Source organism: Protopterus annectens, chromosome 5.part0 (assembly GCF_019279795.1).
Source record: "Protopterus annectens isolate FY-2018-M chromosome 5.part0, PAN1.0, whole genome shotgun sequence".
Lineage (NCBI taxonomy): Eukaryota > Metazoa > Chordata > Ceratodontiformes > Protopteridae > Protopterus > Protopterus annectens.
Window position 1 is genome coordinate 1919761890 of NC_056735.1, and position 21857 is coordinate 1919783746.

Genomic DNA, 21857 nt, shown 5'->3' on the forward strand with positions numbered 1-21857 from the left:
ATTTAAATTTTGTTACTGTAAATGTAGTTGATTTGTTCGGTAGTATACCCCAGCATGAAGGTTTATTGTGGTTCAGGGAAGCCTTTATGTCCTGTAAATTTATAGACATCAGGAAAAGTGAATTATTAGTGGATCTTATGTTTTTTTTTTTTTTTAGGGGCGGCCATGGTGGTGCAGCGGTTAGCATTGCCTCCTCACAGCAAGAGGTTCTCCAGTTTGATCCTCAGCTGGGGTGCCTTCTGTGCAGAGTCTGCATGTCCTCCCTGTGGTTACTTGGGTTTCTTCCAGGTGCTCCAGTTTCCTCCCACATCCCAAAGATATGCTGTAGGTGGATTGGACACTCATAATTGGTCCTAGGTGTGAGTGTATGCTTGTGTGTGTGCCTTCTGTGGAAGGTTGGGCACCGGGCTGGCAACTCAACACCATAAAACTCCACTGCCAATCATGAGCAGACAGGTGATCTGCTGTGGCAACCCCTAACCAGGAAAAAGCCAAAAGAAGAAGTGGATCTTATGTTTTTCACAATATTGGATGAATTGAGTGATTTTCTTTAGTTTACTAGTACTTGTTCAATGAACAATATGAATTACTTGGACCTTACTTTACACAAATCTGAGAAGGGGATTCTTTCTAACATCTTTAGAAAATCTACTTTTTCAAATTCCTACTTGCATTACAACAGTAGTTATCTAGAATTTTGAAAAACAACTTGGTTAAAGGTTAGATTATAAGATTACCCAGAATGATATCTAAAAACTTGCTTTTTGTAAATGAGATAGACAAGCTAATATGTTTTTAGGAGAGAGAATGCCCTCCTCAGATGATAAGAAAAATCAAAAATGAGGTGATACTGAGGAGAAAAGTCATATATTTACCTATTTTGGGAAGAAAAGGAGAAACATCTTTAGTTAATGATAATACTCCTCAGGGTGACACAATTTTGACAAGGACCATGACTTTAAGGTACAGTTCTATTAGTAGAGATGTTAAACAAATTATTTACAATAACTGGAACATTTTCAAGACGGACCCATGATTGGAGGAATGTCTTGGAACCACACCCTACTTCATATACAAGAGGAGTTATAACATAAAAAAATATTCTTGAACATTCAGGATAAGCTTTGAATAATAATGTCAGCACCCCAGATACCTTGAGATGTGGAGCATGTTATTAGTGTAGTCACATGTGGAGATGGGACACCTACCCCATTTTGTATAAATTTAGACTCTTGTGGTCTTCCTTTTGTGCCAATTACAATTGTAAGGGGGTCATTTTTATTGCTGTATGTGGTTCATGTTCCAGTTTTAACACTGGGAAGACTGAGCATGCCTTAGAAAAACAAAAATGATGGTCTATGAGCATTTATATGATATCAGAAGGAGGGACATAACTGTTTATACAAACACATTACAACTTGTTTACCAAAGGTGGGATTAAATATACATTTGAGGTGATTGGTAAAGTTAACATCTCCACAAAAGGTGGTGACTGGCAGACTCAGAGAGCAGGCAGCTAATATGGCAACAACATATGTCTAGAGACGTGCTAAGGAAACAACATATGTTTGAATGCAACTCAAAAGCTAGGTTTGAATGACAAGATATCTATTACCAGCATTTTAAAAATTAAGACTGCTCAGTTTTGAACTATTTTATTTTATTTGAAAACTTCTTAAGTTTTTCTTTCAATGTTCATTTTAATTGTTTTTCTAAGTGCTTTTTCTCAATGGTTTTACTATAAGATTTTGCATTTCAGTTATTTAATTAGTGATATCAATTAGGTTTTAAAGGCTTTGATTGCTTGTGACTATCCTTAAATATTGACTTACGGCCGGATTCACGAAGGCTTGCACGGAGTCTAAGAGTAGAGTAAGACTCCATGCAGCCAACATGTCCGTCGAGCGATCCAGGAACAGCCGGTAGGGGCATGAAACAGAGCTCTCAAAACTAGTCCTACACGGACAGGGCTTGGATATGCAAATTACCTCAATTGCAGGTGAAAGCTATGCAAATGAGGTAAATTTGTGATCCAGGAAACCCGAACCTGTCTGAGTAGGAGTAGTGTTATTTGCAGAAATGTACTCAGTTGACAACTGAGTACGGTTCTGCAAATAGCAAAATGGAGCAGTGACAGCTCCAAAAAAAGGAAGCATTTACAGGAGGAAGCATGCCAATGGCCAAAAATATGGCCATTGGCAATGTGAAGTGATGCAAAATAAAAATAAAATAACTTTTTTTTTTCATCCCGATCTCCGGGGTTTAAGCGTAGCACAGTGCCGCAAACGCGCTGTGCCCTAAAAACCAGAAAATCAATAATTAAGATCCACAAATGTGGATTTTATTGCTGATATGAATTTACAATGCAAGTGAATGGAAGGCTGAAGACAACATGGCCACCAAGTAGAGGTTGCTAAGTGGGGAAGCTCAGTCTAAGAGATGTAACCAAGCATTAGTAGGCAATCCCATGCAAATGAGGGTTAGGATAGTGAATCGCAAGTTTACATAGCAAATGAGCACAGTCAGTGGAGTGTAGGAGTGGGATAAGGGGAGTAACAGAGTAGACGATAGGTGACATCATGAGGGGGGCATGTATGAAAGAAGTGAAGCTCACTGGAGCTGAGTGGCATGTGTCAAGTGACATTTACATGTCATTGAAAGAGGTGTGTCAGCAGGTAGGCTAGGTAAAGTAAAAAAATTGAAGGTGTATGCCATGAATAACACCAAAGTTTCTTGCTGAGTGTGCATGCACATGTGTGCGCACCAGTAAACCTGAGTAAGACAGTGTGCAGGTGTGTTAGCATGTGTGCATGTGTGTAAGCCGGAGTAAGCATATGTAAGGCTGTGTAAACAGTTGTAAGCGCGTTTGCACCGATGTGCACGCGTATTAACAAGAATAAGCAAGTTTTAGTCCATGTAAGCATGTGTGCGTGCGTGTTACCTGGTGTGCGTGTGTTTCTGCTTGTGTGAGCGGTGCTCCCCCCTGAGGAAACAGAAAGGAAAAAGGAAGCACACCAAATAGTAGGAAGTTACCAGGGAGTACTAGCAGAGCTAGCAGGTGAAAACAATCAGAATCAGGCAATTACACAGGCAGTACACTAGCCCAGCCCAGCGCAGCACTTAAAACTCTGCAAACAACAGTCCATTATGTTTCTCTCAAGAGACACTGCAACACTGCAGTAAGCTAATAGAAGTGAAAACTGAAAAAGCTTTACTGAGACAAAGAAGTGTTAGGGGCTGCCATTGCTGTTATAAGGTGACATATGCAACATGCTGAGGGTGGTGATAATGCAAATGCTGCTGGACAACCCACAGTGAGGAGACGGAGAAGAGTGCACAGGGCCAGGGTAACCTACCAGGGGCTATATGAGCTGGAGGTAGTGGAGCGCTATAGAGTGGACAGAGACCTCTTGCAGCAAATTGTTGAGCTGTGCAAGCCACACCTCACACACAGAACAAACAGAGGGGAACCCATTCCAGTGGAAACCAAGGTATGTGCTGGCCTAAGAATATTAGCAACAGGTACCTTCCAGAGACCAAGTGGTGATATAATGGGGATATCACAGGCATCAGCATCCAGGGTACTGCACCAGTTCCTGGATGCCATGTCAGCACATGTCGGTGATCATGTATATTTCCCCAATTCCTGTGAGGAATTGGCCAGCAATATGTGTCTCTTCCAGCAAATAGCAGAATACACTGAGGTAGTGGGTGCAATAGACTGGACGCACATATGCATCAAAGCACCAGCCGGTGAGCAGGGAAGGGTCTACTTCAACCGCAAGGGCTTCCCCTCCATCAACTGCCAGGTCATGTGTGATGCCCAGGACATAATACTGAATGTGTGTGCTGGCTGCCCTGGAAGCTACCATGATTCCCAAATCTGGCATCTGACGCAGCTGTACCAGACATTTGCCAATGGGGACATCCCACATGGTCACCTAGTGGGGGATGCTGGCTATGCACTGGAGCCGTGGCTGATGACACCCATCAGAAACACACGCACATCTGAACAGGAATGCCATAATGAGGCACACGCACAAACACAAAATGTAATCGAGCGTGTGTTTGGGCTGCTCAAGTCACGGTTCCGGTACCTGGACACATCTGGTGGAGCCTTGCAGTACCCACCAACTACATGTACCCAAATTATCATGGTATGTGCTATGCTACATAATATGATCCTGCGAAAACAGCTGCAGCAGGACCAGCATAGGCCTGGGCCAAACAGCCCCCCACCAATGCCAAGGCCATCACAGGCAGAGCATGACTCGGAGGAGGAACAACCTGAGCCTGCCCCAGTAGGCAGAAGGAGGCGTGCCCAGTATGCTTTGGCCTTGGCAAAGAGACAACGTATAGCACATACACTGGCTCAGTAGGAACCCTGGAAATGATACCTCTCTCTGACTCACACATATAGTAAAAGGGATGCCTAAGTTGACACCACCTGCTTCCAAATATGTATAGGGAGTGTAGTATGTGCATCCGACATAGCCAGCCCTGCAGCACCACCTGAGGCATGATTTCCATGTGTTAAGCAATATAAAGCAGTGCTAAACAGCATTTACCACCATGTAGTATATGTAAAGAAAATCGCACACACCAACTAGCACAACTGTGGTCAATGTTGAGTAATAGTGGGCAATGTCCAGCAACGTTGGTTAATACTGAGCAATGTTGGACAAGCTGGGTCTAAGTATATGAAGGTCTCTCCAAACACCATTATACTGGGTGACTTCAACTACCCAAACATTGACTGGGAGCAGTACTCAAGGCCCAACACCCTAGCACAAAGGTTCGTAGAACTTATAACCTCAAATGCTATGGAACAACTAGTCACCACCCCCACAAGAGGGGATAACATACTGGACCTGGTTATCACCAACATGGGGACTCTATGCTCCCTACCAGAGGTATTCCCCTCATTGGTAAGATTGGACCATAAATCAATTCCACTGGATATCCACATCCCGATCCCACCCACAGCCCAGAAAACCACAATGAAAAACTTCTCAAAAGCTAATGTCTCACTTCTCAAAACTGAGGTGGAACCCTTCAAGGCCCCCAGGCCAGTGGAAAGTATGTCTCAAACTGCAGAATCCTTGATAAACGCATTCTATGGACACCTTCAGGAATGCATGGATCATGCTATCCCAAACAAAACCAAGACCCAATCGTCCAAAGGCAGGCATCCTGCCTGGTGGACTCCAGCCATAAATAAGCTGTACAACAGAAGGAGGATGCTACTACATGATAGAGCAAAATCCCTAAAAGGAAACACATCTCTGATCAGTACTAGCAAAAAACTACGATCCCTCATAAAATCATCCAAGGCCAGCTTCGAGAGAAAAATTGCACAGGACACTAAAGATAATCTCACGGCCTTCTTTAGTTATGTTAGGAACCTGGGTGGCAACTCCCAGATATGCTCAGAGTTGGTCCAAAATGACAATAAATACACTGATCCCACAGACATTGCCAACATCCTAGCAGACAGGTTCAGTACAAACTTCTCCCCCCCTTCCCCCCCTAAAGAGCAAATATCTATCCCAGCAGAGTGCTGCCTCCCTGACATCTCAGATGCTCAGGTAAGAGCCGCCCTCTCCAAAGCAAAAAACACAGCATCAATGGGACCAGATGGTGTCCCGGGCTGCATTCTACATGGACTCCAAGAAGAGCTAAACCCCCACATAAAGCTGCTGTTCAGTCTAAGCCTTACTACAGGATATGTACCCAGAGAATGGCTTACAGCAACAGTGGTCCCACTGCACAAAGGTGGTGCCGCTACGGACCCAGGAAACTATCGCCCCATAAGCCTTACTAGCCCGGTCTGCAAAGCTATGGAGAGGATCATCATGGAACTCATAAACAAAGTCATTGGGGACCTAGAGACACTGGAGCCTACCCAATTTGGCTTTGTTAAGGGCAGATTTTGCCTCTTAAATCTGGTTGATTTCTTTGAAACAGTCACCAAGGCCATTGATGAGGGGAAGGTAGTCCACACAGCCTACCTGGACCTCGCAAAAGCCTTCGACACAATACCTCTCTCGGGCATCATAGATAAGCTCTCCAGCTTAAATATAAACCCCTATGTCATAAGATGGGTTGCAAACTGGCTCAAGGACAGAACCCACATAGTCAGAATTGCTGGAGCCATGTCATCCTCAAAACCATTTACAAGTGGCGTCCCACAAGGCTCAGTCCTGGGACCTCTTGTGTTCGGCATATATTGTTTGGAGGTACAGGCTAACACAGGAGGACTGTGGCTGACCAGGTTTGCAGATGACTGCAAACTGGGTGCCATAATTGACTCTCAAGCATCCTCCAAAAGGGTCTCATAGAGATGGATAACAGGTGCCAGAGCCATGGCCTAAAGCTAAATGCTAAAAAGTGTATAGTCATACCCTTTGGCAAAAACAAAGTGCCCACAAATTACCACATAGGTGGGAATCCATTAAGTATGGAAGAAGTAATTAGAGACCTTGGGGACCCAAGTTGACAGTAATTTCCCCTTTGACAACCACATTGCCAAAGTGTTTAGAAAGACCTCCTATATAGCTCACCTTATCATGAAAGGATTCACATCTACATCGAGGGAGGTCATTGTGCCTCTTTATTCATCCCTCATCAGGCCCATAATTTAATTAAATGCCCCATTTGGGATGTACCTTACCCGACACCGGCAACAACTAGAAAGACCCCAAAAGTACCTCACAAAGAGGATCATGGGACTCAAACAGATGCCATATGCTGCTCGGTTAAAGAAACTACAGCTCTACTCAGTTGCATGCTGCCTACTTAGAGGCAATCTATGCCTGACGTATAAAGCCACGTCAAACCCGGAATTGATATGCATGCTCCACCTCAGAAAATCCAAATCCCATAGAGCTACGCGCTCGAGGGACTTGAACCTGAGCACAGAAATAAATTGGACATGCTGGAGGGACAGATTCCTAACCCAGAGACTCCCTTCACTCTGGAATAGAATCCCAGTCCATGTTAGGCAGAGCCCCTCACTGACTCTCTTCAAGAGGAATCTTGACGAGTGGATGGGAGATAGAAAGCTTACCACGGGGATTACTTCGGTGTCACTACTAGACAGAGGCACAGTAAACTAACCTTTAAAAGGGCACAGTAAAATCAGTTCAGAGGGTGGCTAAAGCCAAACACACTCTGGCTAGGCTTGTAAATGCCTTTGGGCAGATAGCCTATTATGAACCTATGAACCTATGAATCTAAATAGGGCAAAGCTGAACAAAAGGCAACATGCTCATATTTGCTCTACTGGCCCTTAAGCAGTCTGGTCTGCTCAGTATGAAAATACAAAGAAGTGCTGGGCCTCGAACCCAGGATACTTAGCACTATAGTCATAGCATTGAACCACTAAGTCATGACAGTATTGCAGTGGTCAGCCTGTATGAAGAAATGTTGATAAGTCTATGCTAAGTATTCCATGGAAACTCTGCAGGCACAGCATAATCCCTGTCGAGTTATGACACAAAGGTGAGTCCCGCAGTAAGAATAGAACCTGACTTTCAACACACACAGTAGAAATGTTAATATTGGACATGTACACATACATAATATAGTGGAACCCTGTCATAATCAAATATGTTCTGCAGATACCTAAGTTGTTCATAGAAAGTGGGAAAGCAAAGATGATAAAACCTGTAAACAGTATCAGCAATAAACATTGTGCATCCTGAACATTAGCATAGGTTCAGAGGTTGATACTAGCCTATCCACCCTAGGGTATGTACAAGCCTAGCCAGAGTGTGTTTGGCTTTTGCAACCCTAGCAAAGTAGAACACTGTGCCTGTGAATAGTAGGTCACACAAAATAGCCCATTTACGTTTAGTGTATTGTGTCTCTGTCTAGCAAGGACCCAGAAGATATCCCATGGGCAAACATACAATCACCCATCCACTTGTCAAGATGTCTCCTGTAGGTGGTCAGTGGGTGACTCTGCCCATGCAAAACCAGGATTACAATCTGGAGTGAGTGTAGCCTCTGGGATAAGAATCTGTCCCTCCAGCATGTCCTATTAACATCTGTGCTGAGGTATATGTCCCTGGAGTGTGTAGCTCCAAGGGAGTTGGATATCCTGAGGTGGAGCATGTACATTAAATCTGGGTAGGATATTTCCTTAAACTACAGGCACACAACACATCCATGTAGGTGGTAAGCAACTGAATAGAGCTGGAGTTACTGTATCTGAACTGTGCAGGGCATCCATGTGAGTCCCTACATCTGCTTGTTGAGGAACATTTGTGGCCATTACAGTTGCTGCAGGTGTCGGGTAAGGTACATCCCAAATGTGGCATTGTAACCAAGCATGGTCGTGATGAGTAGAGGGGCACAATGACCTCACTTGATCAACATGTGAAACCATATGGGATAAGGTGGGCTATATAGACATTCTGTCTAACCACTTTGGCATCGTGATTGTCAAAGCCGAGAGTATAAACAAGTCATGTCCCCAAACCCCTAACAACTACTACTGTATGTAATGGATTACTACCTATGTGGTAATGTGTGGGCATGTTGTTATTCACAAAGGGGATGACTATGGAACTAATGGCATTTAGCTGTAGTTCATGGCATAGGCACCAGTCATCCTATCTCTGTGAGACCCTGTTTGAGTATGCATGTGCCAGCTGGAGAGTTGATTATGGCACCCAGTTTGCAGTCATCTGCGAACATGGTCAGCCATATTCCTCTTGTGTTAGCCGTACATCACACAAATATATACTGAACAAGAGAGGTCCCAGAACTGAGCCTTGTGTGATGCCATGTGTAACTGGTGTATAGTCAGACATCGCACCTGCAATACTGAGCATGTGGGTGCTATCCCTGATCCAGGTAGCAATCCATCATGTGAGATATGTGTCGATATCGACGCCGGTGAGCCTATGCATAATGGCCAAGTGAGGTATTGTGTCGAAGGGTTGTGCAAGGTCCAGGCAGGCTGTGTGGACAACTGTCCCTACACCGATGGACCTGGTAACTGTTTAAAGAATACGAACATGTCCAGGAGGCAAGATCTGCCCACAACAATGCTGAAATGTGTAGGACCCAGTGTCTGTAGGTTTCCGATGTCTATGTGCATGAGTCCCATTACAATACGCTCCATAGCTTTGCAGAACAGGCTAGTTAGCCTTATAGGCCAATATTGTCTGTGGTCCGTTGTGGCAGCAACTCTGTGGAGCAGGACCACTATCACTGTATGCCATTCCATGGGTACATATCCTGCAGTAACTCTGATATTGAACAGTGACGTAATGTGAGGGTTACGTCTGTCATGAAGCCCGTGTAAGATGCAGGCCAGGGCACCGTCTGGTCCCATTGATGCTGTGTTGTCCGCTGTGGGGAGGGCAGCACTCACCTGTTTATTTGTGATGTCAGGGAGGTTACACTCTGTTGGTATGGACAGTAGCTCCTTAGGGGGGATGGGGGGAGACATCTACACTGAACCTGTTTGCCAGGACGTTGGCAATGTCTGAGGGTTCAGGGTATGTTTAGTCAGTATGCAGTAACTCACAGCATATCAGTGAGTGTCCACCCAGGTACCTGAATTAACTGAAGAAGGCCTTGTGAGTGTCCTACGTGTCTGGTGCAATTGTCCGTTAGAAGCGGGCCTGACAAAAATACATGAGTGATTGTAGCTGTCTGCTAGTACAGATCACAGATGCCTTCCCTGTCTGGGATTGTGCTCTATCATGTAGTAGCGTCCTCCTTTCGTTGTATAGCTTATTAATGGCTGGGATCTACCAGACAGGTCCCCTGCCATTGGAGGAATGAGTCCAGTTGTTATTTGGGATAGCACGATCCATGCAGTCCACTAGGTGTCCATAGAATGTGTATGTAAAGGATTCAGCAGTCAGAGCCATACTTACCACTGTCCCAGGGTCTCTGAAGGATACCACCTTGGTTTGGAGAAGTGTGACATTTGCTTTTCAGAAGTTCACCAAGATTACCCAGGATGGGTGTGTGGACCGGATATGGATGTCCAGTGAGATAAATGTATGTTCTGACCTTACCAATGAGGGGTATATCTCAGGTGTGGAACATAGAGTCCCCATGTTGGTGATGATCATGTCCAATATGCTGTCCCCTCTTGTGGGTGTGGTGACCGGTTGTGCCATAGCATATGAGTGTACAAATAGTAGCAACTTTTGGGCGAGGGTGTTGCGGCCTGAGTACTATCCCCAGTCAATGTGTGGGTATTTGAAGTCACCCAACATAATGGTGTTTGGGGAGACCTTCATATTGTCCAGTGTTCCCAGGAAAGCCGAGTGTGGTTCATGAGTTTGGGAGAGTGGTCTGTAGCAGGCAACAAACCAAAAGGCAGATATGCATAATGTTAGGTGCATATGTATGGTCTGTGATGCTTTGTGCAGTGCTACCAACCTGGAGGTATGTGTATCTGTGATGTATATGGATACTCCCCCTATTTGTGTTGGCCATTCCGAGTTTTGTGGTCAGAAAGCATGGTATGAAATATAACCTGGTAGTGCTGGTGTGCATTTGGGAGCCTGAACCAGGTGTCTGTTAGTGCACAGATATCGCTGTTGTCCATACTGAGGAGATTCCTGAGTGGTCGCAATTTGAGGTAATGCATCTGGTGTTGAGCAGCATTACCCTCAGTGTCATGTACTCTGTAATGTCTATGGAGGTGGGTTTGTCTTTTGAGCCCTGCTTAAAAAAGGCAGTATGGTGGTAGCAACTGCCTTAGCCAGTATTCGAAAGTCCAAGGGTGACAGGTGCAAGCTGTCCATAGGGAAGCTACGTGGCATGCCGAGCATGTCACTCCAGGCTGACAGACACTGTATCCCCTGTGAATGACACCAATATGTTAGCCAACTGTTAAACATGATCAGTTTGTTGGTATACTGTGACATCATACTTGGTGAGTGTAAGATGCTAGACAAGGTCAGGGTCATACTGGCCTGGGCTACATGATCAGAGAGTTCCTCTATGTATCATGTCATGTGGTCCAGGGAGGGACATCTGAGGGTGTATGCACCAGTATATACAATGATGGAGCCAGTCCTGCACTTGCTTTGGAGTGACCTGAGTGCATGTGTTATGTTGTGGATCCTGCCACCCGATAGACAGCTCAAAGTGACTATTCCCCTGTTTGGCCTGGTGAGTGGGACATTAGTGTGTCTGACAATAAGTGTCACCTATTACAAGTGTATTAGGTGTGTTGTTTAGCCCGAAGGGCAGTGACTGTGTGGCACACTGACATTGTGAACTATGTGATATGTGTGTATTGTAGTGGGGTAGCAGTTGTTTGTGTGTCTGCTTTGGAGGTCTCTGCTACTTAGGCAGAGTTTATATAGAGCCTCCAAGTATGTTTATGTGTGATCATGTGGTTTGACTGCTGTCGCTATAGGTTTATGTGAGACTGATATGTGGTCTGTGTGGTTACCTTCACCACCTGATAGACTATGCCAGTCATGGGTCGAGAGAGCTCAGCCTCCTGTATGTCAATATTGTTGCATCTCTCACATATATCTGAGTTTTGTGGGAGGAGGAGAGGGTTGTCTGTGTACATGAGGCAAATGTGACATTGTGTCAAAACCACAATATTCACTAGCTGGACTGGAGAGTACACACAAAACTAACCCCTGGACATGCCAGGATATTATGATGACATACTCCGTAGCCTGATTGCAAAGGATCAGTAGGGTGTTAAGTGTGTAAAAGAGTATAACAGGGATTACGGCTCAGGTATATTGGTGTTTTGTAAAGGGTAGCTGAGAAGGATTCCAGACTGAATCATGACACCTCCTTCAGCTATGCCATGAATAGCAATGTACACTCATATATGTCCTGAGTCAGGGCCAACTGTACCTGACTGACAATGCTTACTTCCTGTCAGACAGGCCCATATAGACATACCCACCTCCCACTGACCATAGTCCCAGTCATCATACCAGGAGATATCACATGTAGAATGGCTGAACAGCTCCCCCCAAAGCCAAAAGCATGGCAGCAATTGGATTACATTGTTTCCCAATATGTGTCATACATGAACTACAGAACAAACAGACCCTGCACCTGAACAGTCTGTTGAGCCTCACCCTCTCCACAGGATCTGGAAATGTTGAATGTGTTACAGCAACATATGGCACTCCCCACAAGTGTAGGTGCCCAACACACCATGGGAAGTTTAGTCCAGTAAGCCTATGAAGTCTGATCTGCAAGGCCATGGAGTCCATCATGGTTGAAGTCATACACAAAGCTATTGGAAGCTGACAAACACACAACCCTACCAACCATGGTATGTTCATGTGCAGATCATGGTTCCCAAACATGCTAGACTGTTTGCAAGGTAGACACTCAGGGCATACATCACTGAACAGAGCTGCACATGTCCCACATAGACTTTGAATAGCCCTTTATCAACACCCCTGACACATGTCGTATCCACAAAACCAACAATCTGTGCATAAATATGTGTTGACATATGAAGGAATGTCAATGTGTCCACAGATAGATCACACAAGGTAAGAATTATGGGGTCCTGTTCAAGATGTTGACACCTGCCGACCCACATGGCTCATTCCTGGGATTGCATAAAACAAAGTGTACACACATTACCATGTCCAGTCTGATGATGTCAGCATCCTATAAATATAGCAGGAGAATAAAAACCACCCAGTAAAGCATATAGTGCGCCGTGTTAATGCGTATGTCTCTAGTATCATAACATAGTTAGGTAGGGGTTTGAATTCTGCAAACGCTGACAGTGTGTGTGTGTGTGGGGGGGATTATGTGTGTGATTTCCTGTGAGAGGAGTGCCCTTTTTGGAGACTGGGAAAACACATTAAAAGAAGCACATTCCTCTTTGGAAAGTCTGATGATGTCAGCATCCTACAAATATAGCAGGAGAATAAAAACTACCCAGTAAAGCATATAGTGCACAGTGTTAATGCGTATGTCTCTAGTATCATAACATAGTTAGGTAGGGGGTTAAATCCTGCTAACAGTGTGTGTTTGTTTGTGTGTGTGTGTGGGGGGGATGATTTCCTGTGAGAGGAGTGCCCTTTTTGGAGACTGGGAAAACACATTAAAAGAAGTACATTCCTCTTTGGAAAGTCTGATGATGTCAGCATCCTACAAATATAGCAGGAGAATAAAAACTACCCAGTAAAGCATATAGCGCACAGTGTTAATGCGTATGTCTCTAGTATCATAACATAGTTAGGTAGGGGTTTAAATCCTGCTAACAGTGTGTGTTTGTTTGTGTGTGTGGGGGGGTGGGATGTGTGTGATTTCCTTTGAGAGGAGTGCCCTTTTTGCAGACTGGGAAAACACATTAAAAGAGGTACATTCCTCTTTGGAAAGTCTGATGATGTCAGCATTCTACAAATATAGCAGGAGAAGAGAAACCACCCAGCAAAGCATATAGCGCGCCATGTTAATGCATATGTTTCTAGTATCATAACATAGCTATGTAGGGGTTTGAATTCTGCAATTGCTGAGTGTGTGTGTATGTGACACAGTTGGTCAATGCAGTGTGGGTTTTGCTTTTACTATGGTATGACATATTATGATTAAAACAGTATGTGCATTGCACACATCAGGTATCTGCGTGGCAAATAAATATGTGTACATGTGACCTGAATCAGTACATAGGTGTGAAGCCTGCATACTACATGAATACATTTGTTTCCTTTGACAGATTGTGCCACTGCTTCTCATATCGTAAGTCACATATGTATGTATGTGACAAGCCCGGCCACTGTAGTGATCTCTGTCCAAGGTCATCGGTGCCACACACACCCATGACAGTTACTATAGAGTACTGTGAGTGAGGGTGCATGCCTGGGGTATATGTCAGACATGTTCATACACAACAACGACTGGCAATAATGGACAGTCATTATAGGTGTACAACAGCCCTGTGGATATACATTCAGGCCCCAAATGTCTTATGTGACACACCGAGAGACTCCACAATACCTATGGATATGTGGATACCAAGGGACAGATGACATAACACGTGGCTGTAGGTACACATTGTTACCCAACATACATGTTGAGGGCTACCACCTATGTGGTACTGTCGGGATAGTATGTATAGTAAATGTGGATGACTATGCCATAGTCGGCTTACTGCTATACAGCATGTATTGGACAACAGGTATCTGTCTGTATGATACCCTTGTGTAGAATATGCGTCCCATCCAGGGAATGCATTGTAGGCCAATGCATGCATTTCCAGATGTGGATGGACATATCCTTAATGTGTTTGCATGTACCTAAGAGGGCTATATGCCAAACAGGTGTGGTCCCAGGAACGGGTGGCAGTCAAAACCACTGGTCACTGTTATAGTATAGTACCGGAAGTATCCAACTGTTACTGAGTTCCCTACAACTGTGTGTTATTTGTCAGGATATCATCTAATGATTGGTTATAGTCATGCTGTTGAGGTTGTGTATATTACCAGACTGCAAATCATCGACAGGTATCAACAGTATCACTCACAGCATACTGTCAACCCATGTCATACACACATGTGTACCCATGTTAGTACATATCTGTAGTAGAATGCATACTGGCCATCGAAAGATACTATGAGATGTTAATGTGTACAACAGGGTATGTCACACGTCCCATGTGTCCACTATGCACGTACATGAAGACAGTGCGCATCCACCATGTTCACAGATGTACACCTGCTAAGCTGTAATGCACACACCACACACATACTGTTCTCTCACTAACACATGCTGGCAACACTGTACACTTCAGCCAAGTGGCCCATGGGTGGACAATACATACTTAGACCTAACACTGGTGTAAACAATGCTACATTGACAATCAGAGCTGTGATGCATAATTCCTGCTCAGATATACCTACAAGGATATCATTACACTTAACTGTTGACAACTTGCTAATATTGCTACACTGCTATAATGTCACCCTGTGCATCAGAACCATGTTAGCCTGTTCTTGCATCAATGTTACAGATGACAGGAGGTGGCGCAGGTTTCATCCTATGCACAGGGTGTGTTGTTGGTTTGCCAAAGCCCGACTTTGACCCATCCAGTCAACATGTCTGTGTGTGTGTGTGTGTGTGTGTGTGTGTGTGTGTGTGTGTGTGTGTGTGTGTGTGTGTGTGTGTGTGAGGGACAACAGTACAGCATGGGCCAATGTTGATGTAATGTGTGTGTGTATGTGTGAGCCCTATTTGTTTGGTTAATGTGTGTGTCTCTGCATGCACACAGCTCCACCATGTGGCTGCCATATACAGGAGGTTGTGGGACAGCCACAGACTGTACCTGCTAGGCTGTACAGATCACTGTCTCTGGGCATGGACACAGTACCTGCGCTTGGCAGGGCTGCTACGGGCAGTATCTGGTACCAACCCTGACTGGGTACTATCATCAGAGGCAGAGGTATGATGACTGGACCCATGTCCCTGCTGGGACTGGCCAGAGCCATGTGCACATGGTCTACTAGGATGGTCAATAGACAGGCCAGCCCAGCATTGCTGGGGCTGGTACTGCCACTACGGGAGCGGCTGTGATCTGTGTGCCATCCACGTTGACTGCCAGCTGTTGCTGTTGCTGGCATGTGTCCGCGTCGACGTCTCACCCATCCCGCACGGTACTGGTTCATGGAAGACACATTGTGGAGGGCATCTATTGTCTCCCCCCAATGTCTTTCAATGACTTCGGTGTAATTCTGAAAGGCACCGGCAAGGTCACGGGTGCTGTCATTGATAGCGGTTTAATGGGCCCTCTGCGTCCTTAGTTCCTGTCTGGTGTACCGTTCCATACCTGCATTACAGCCTGGAACATACTGGAGGTTGTAATACCTCTGGAGGTACATCTGCCAGGGTCAATACGACCAGTGGTGCTCCCCCGAGAACTCCTGGACATCCACCTATGTGGTACTGTTCCAGGAATCCAGCTATGGCTGCTGTGAGGGGATGCAAGTGCCATGGGTACCACACTCTTCTGGTAAATGCCAACTGTATGCTGTCCCTCGGCTAAGGCCATTGGTAATGAGGGATGTATCGACAGTATGAGTGTGCGCATAAATGGGGTTGAACACTGTGTACTGTCGATTGGTGGACCAACGACAGACCCTGTCAAACCTTCCTGTGCCAAAATACATGTCTCATCATCTCCACTATTAGTGGCAGTGACTTCAGGTTCCCTGCTGCTTTCAGCCACCCCAAACTCAGCATATGTGAGAGGAAGACAGGAAACACACTTTACAATCTGTACATGATGTTAGCATACATGCACACATGCACACATGCATGCATGAACCCATGAACACATGAACACATGCACACATGCACACATGAACAAATGCACACATGCACACATGAACACAGGAACACATGCACACAAGCACACATATACACTCCCCACTACTGCACATACACACACACACACACACACACACACACACACACACACACACACACAAACACACACACACACACACACCAGCAATCCATCACATACTCAATAATGGGTGAAGGTGGGTGCCGGTATCACAAGGCAAACAGTCACCTCACACGTGTCAGCATGCAGAATACGTGTTACTCAAGACCATGCAGTGCAAGTGTACATGGCCCTATTTAATGGCATTATACATGGCTTTGATGCATGTGTGAAGTTGTTCAGTGATTGGCTACACCCTGGAACACAATGAGTACATGGACACAACATTGTTGTGCATGTAATATCAGCTCTTCAATGTCCTGTGCACTATCACTCACAGGTATACATACCATGGCTGCATGTGTTATCTGTATGACACATAGATTGCCATGTGTGATTACAGTGTCTGTGTCCATAGCAGATAATAGTGGGCACAGGTGTAGCACATGCATGATATGTACACACAAGGGATGAGTGGAGCATGCAGATGTGAAGGAATCCCAATGCTCAACATGGCACTTGTACAGTGGTTATGGTGAGTGTGGGACATATTGCAGATATGTTGGTGTCAGCCATGACATGGCATGCTACACGACTGCAACATTAAACACCACACATGCCCAATGTGTGTCATGTGACCTATACACCCAATAGCATTCCAGGACATATATGTGACACTTTGTACAGATGGCGACTGCTGTGAATATTGTTTATACTGGCATATGTAAGCACACACACACAACATGCTATGCATATTGTGTATAGGTGCATATGTTTGCACACACACAACATTGAGGTGCAAAGCAATGACTGCTATGTGTAGTACTGTGGTCACTGTAACTGGATGGGGTGTAGTACCATGTGCCATCATCACCATGCATCTTGTGGTCACTCATGGCTACTAATGTGTGACAGACCACCGCCTAGCATGCTGTACCTGAACTGCAGTGCCGTGGTGACATTCACAATTACACAGCCACTTTGTACATGGGTGTGTGAGGTGCCTAATAGGGAGCATTGCCTAACATGGCTGTGTTATGTGTTAAAAAGTGTTGCACAGCCCCATGATAGGCCTCTACTCCTGAGGTACATCATGTGTGTGTGGATGACATGTGGGATACTGAAGTGTGACCTTACAGCGGGTGTGTGGTAATGCCGTATGTAGCATGTTTTTGTGAACTGCATATGATAAACGTGTTATGTTGTGTACAGCTGTAGCAACTATGCCTATCCAATGTGCAGTACGGTGTTGCCACAACTGTGTCTGATGCTCTGTGTATTGCATGTCATTGAGGCAGCTACTGACATTACTGAGCTGTGCAATGTCTTACAGCAAACATGCATGGCATGCATTATGCGTAGGTGTTATGTGTACATGGCCTACACCTCACCTATGACATGCACATTTCATTACCAACATTGCAGTTATACCACACTCACCAGCATGGATCGTCTGCCCTGCTGTCACACCAGAGGGACCTACGAGAATATGAGAGAGTTCGTCAGTGGCCACAACTGTGGCATTGCTACACTGGGTATGCTAAACTACAGTGGAACAACAGTCAACAGTCACAGGTGTAGAGATAATATTCCAAATATCAGTATTGCATAACACTAGGCAGCACAACTGCTAAACACACATTACACATCTCACGTAGACATAATCTAACAATACAGTTAACTGTAGTATACAGATAGGGCATGTTACCTGCTTGCTCCATGTGAAAATGCTGGGTGGCTCCAGCCTCCATGACAACACATGTCACAGGTTGTTGCTGCTGTTGTCCAGGAACCACCACACTTAGGAGCAGCTCCTCCACTCTGGTGAGGGGGGATGAATGGCCACCCCACGACCTGTGGCAAGCTGTTGTCTTTGGATATCAGATGCACACCATTGGACATGTCTAATTAAATCACTGCAGTGATGGCGTACCAGCTCATATGTCCGGTTATGCATGCCTGTGTCATTTACCCGATGAACAAGATCCTGCCACAGTGCAGTCCGCTCCTGCTGGTGCTGGCTGCTTTGGGAAAACAGCATTGTGTGCTGCTGCACCAGGCTTTAGACAATTTCATCTTCCTCTGCTGCTGTATACGATGGGATGCATTGGTGGGCCATCTGGCTGAAAAAGATATGAACAATATGTGTGAGCGAGTCCTGTGGCACACTTTAAACATTTAACCAAAGATATCACTTTACTGACATATATACCATCCATTTGTCTGTCAGGGGTTACACATTCACTACCACTTATTGGTTCTCAGGCCACAAATGACTAACAGTGCCTGGCACACTCTATATATCACACCACTATACAACACTACCTAGCACACTGTTTGTGACACAATGCACAACATCGACACAGGGGTATATATCACGCCAATGCACGAACAGAGATGTCATCCATTGCAATATATGTAAAGTATAGTTACAGTAGTACCAGTCAACCACCCTAGTCATTGATGCCATAGCCCTGCCTAACATATATGTACAGTTGTTACTATAGGTGGCATACTGCTGTAACAGAGTATATATGTTGCTGGATACACACATATACCCTGTAACACACATATGATTGCAGCCATGGTACAGGCATAGTTACACACACATCAGACAAACATACAACACACCTCTGTATGCCAATACAGATGAGCATTACCTGTGTACCATACAGTACTGTGTGCCACTACTTACAAACCCTTATGCCTGAGTTTTGTCCTCTGTGCAGACTCCAGGAAACACACAAGACAGTGTTTCCAAGCAATGTGAACACACACCATACTGTGCTGTTTAGGCCTACAGCTTCAGGTAGTACTACAGTTCCTATGGGAGTTGGATTCACCAGCAGTACCACTCACTAAGCATACATGTATTGCTTTAGCCTACAATGAGACACCACTGTCATCAGCAAGGAACTACGTCACATCGTATGCCATACTACTATGTCTGCCTAACAGTACAATACACATATTTTCCTGGCGTCACAGCTAGGATAGACACTACCATGTCAGATACAACTTCACACTAACCTATCACATCTTTACAGACCTTGCACACATTCAGCGTTACACTTATTCAACCTCACATAGCAGGTATTGCATTGAGTACATGTGTGAGTGCATAGTGTCATAGGTAGTTATATGCTATTGGCCCTAGAGCCTACGGCAGCCTAGCCATATGCTACCCTGGCTTTTGACACACATGCACTTTGATTTCACTTGCCCCTGCCAACCAGAACCACAAAGGGGGTTCCTGGGGTGTATTACCAATATCCCAAACAAACATCAGGGGTATTTATGACAACTGCTAATGAGGAGCCTTGTTTGCTATTGCTAGGTGGTCTATTCCAGTGTATGGCATATATCTGAGATAGAAACCTATCCCTCCAGCATGTGCTGTTTAGTGAGCTGATGAGGTTTAGGGCCCTAGAGCATATATCCTGGAGGGATTGTGACATGTTGCCATGGTGGTTGTCACTTGTCACCCAGCTATGGGTGTGACATACCTCTGTATGTCCGGCAGAGGTCACCTCTGTGTGGCCGGTATGCAATACAGTCTAGATGTGGTTTTGTGAGTCAGCCTGCATAGGGCATCTGTTTGCAGCCAGTATTACCCCTTGTGAGGTATGTCTGCGGCCTTTCCACCTGCTGTAGTTGTCATGTGAGGTACATACCACACACGGCATTGTGATGACTAGAGGGGAACACTGACCTATATTTCCCTAGATGACACAGCTGTTGTCATGACACATACCACACAGACAGATTACAGGTCTAGTGTGACACTGTCTTTATCAAAGAGGTGGCTACTGTCCACCTGTTTTCCATGTTCCCTTTTCACACCTTTGGTGTTGGGTAGATCTCTACCTATGTGTTAGTTTATGGGTACAGTGTTTTGGAAAGGAAGAATGGCACTGCAGTATACACTTGTCTACAGTCTATGCCTTGGTCACCACACACCTGTTGCAGTTCATATGGCCCCATGTCTCTCTTTCTCTCTCTATTTATGTATATATATATATATATATATATATATATATATATATATATATATATATATATATATATATATATATATATATATATATACACACATACATATCTATACACATACATGTACACATCCATTGCTGTACACATAGATGTACATATAGGCACATGTACAGTCCACTTTTCTTGGTGGGGATATCAGTTATGCGACAGTTGTGGGATGTACAGTTATGTGATTATATTGCACAGTGTTGTGCAGAATGCATGTGGGTGTCCTCGGCCCATGTAGCTTTAGCAGACCTCACTGGCTGTAACACAGCAGATCTGACAAATCAGTCCCACAGCGTTTAACCAGCACATGACATATATCAGCACTGCATGCTGTTTTCTATGCCACACACTACGACCTACATAGATATATGCACATAACAACCTTTAACGACAGATATCTGTCCACCCTTCACTAACAGTTGCAGTATGTCCCTTGCCCTATGCACATATGCAGATACAGACAGATACATACTGCTGCCACACATGGATGATTTGCAGTGTGTAGAGTACTCTTCAGGAAGGTCTACTACATGCCAACACATACATATGAGTTACATACCTTACCTTTGTATTTCCCTGCTCCGTCTGTTACAGTTTTGTAGGTTTTTTTTTGGTTGGTTGGTTGTTTTAGGTTTTCTCCCTCTGTTTCTCTTTCTGTCTCAGTTTCTCTCTCTGTTGTCTGTGTCTCTGTCTGTGTCTCTCTCTCGCTCTCGCTCTCTATATCCCTGTACCTGCAATGATATTATTGCATGTGTGGGCAGCAGGTACAGCCTACTTTTCTAGGTATCTGCACTTGTGCATGTGACAGCCTCTGCACCAATTGCTGCCCACCATTCAGTAATTGCATGCAGCCTGCTGAGTGCTGATTGCATTACTCACTGTGATTGCAGCCCACTGCTATAAAATGCTAGGTTAGGTAGGCGTAGTCCTTTCAGATTCCCAAGGTGGGACCCATGCTTGTTTGCTCTGGACACCGTTGTGTCAGTCAGAAGGTTGGTATATGTCTCTTATCTGATGCTAGGGTTGTAGCCAGTGATATGCATGTTGTACTCAAACCTAAATGTTGCTGCTTCCAGTACACACTTCTCAGTGTAGACATGTACTCACCCCTCCAAATGCTAACACAGGATACATAGGAGTATGTACTTTCTTTCTGAATTAGACATTCAACTGCCATACAAATGTGGTTAGTGCACTATATTCCTGTGGCACATGCAGTGTTTGTGAACTGCTATACTGTAATTATTACGTTACTCACCTCTGAACAATTTGTGGTTTGTTTGTGTTGACATTAGCACAGGCTGCTCAACACAACTGGACATATTTCAGTACTGAGTATGCCTACCTACACCCTGTTTTTTGCCTGAATACACAGGTGTGTTGTACCTTTGGGTAGGGG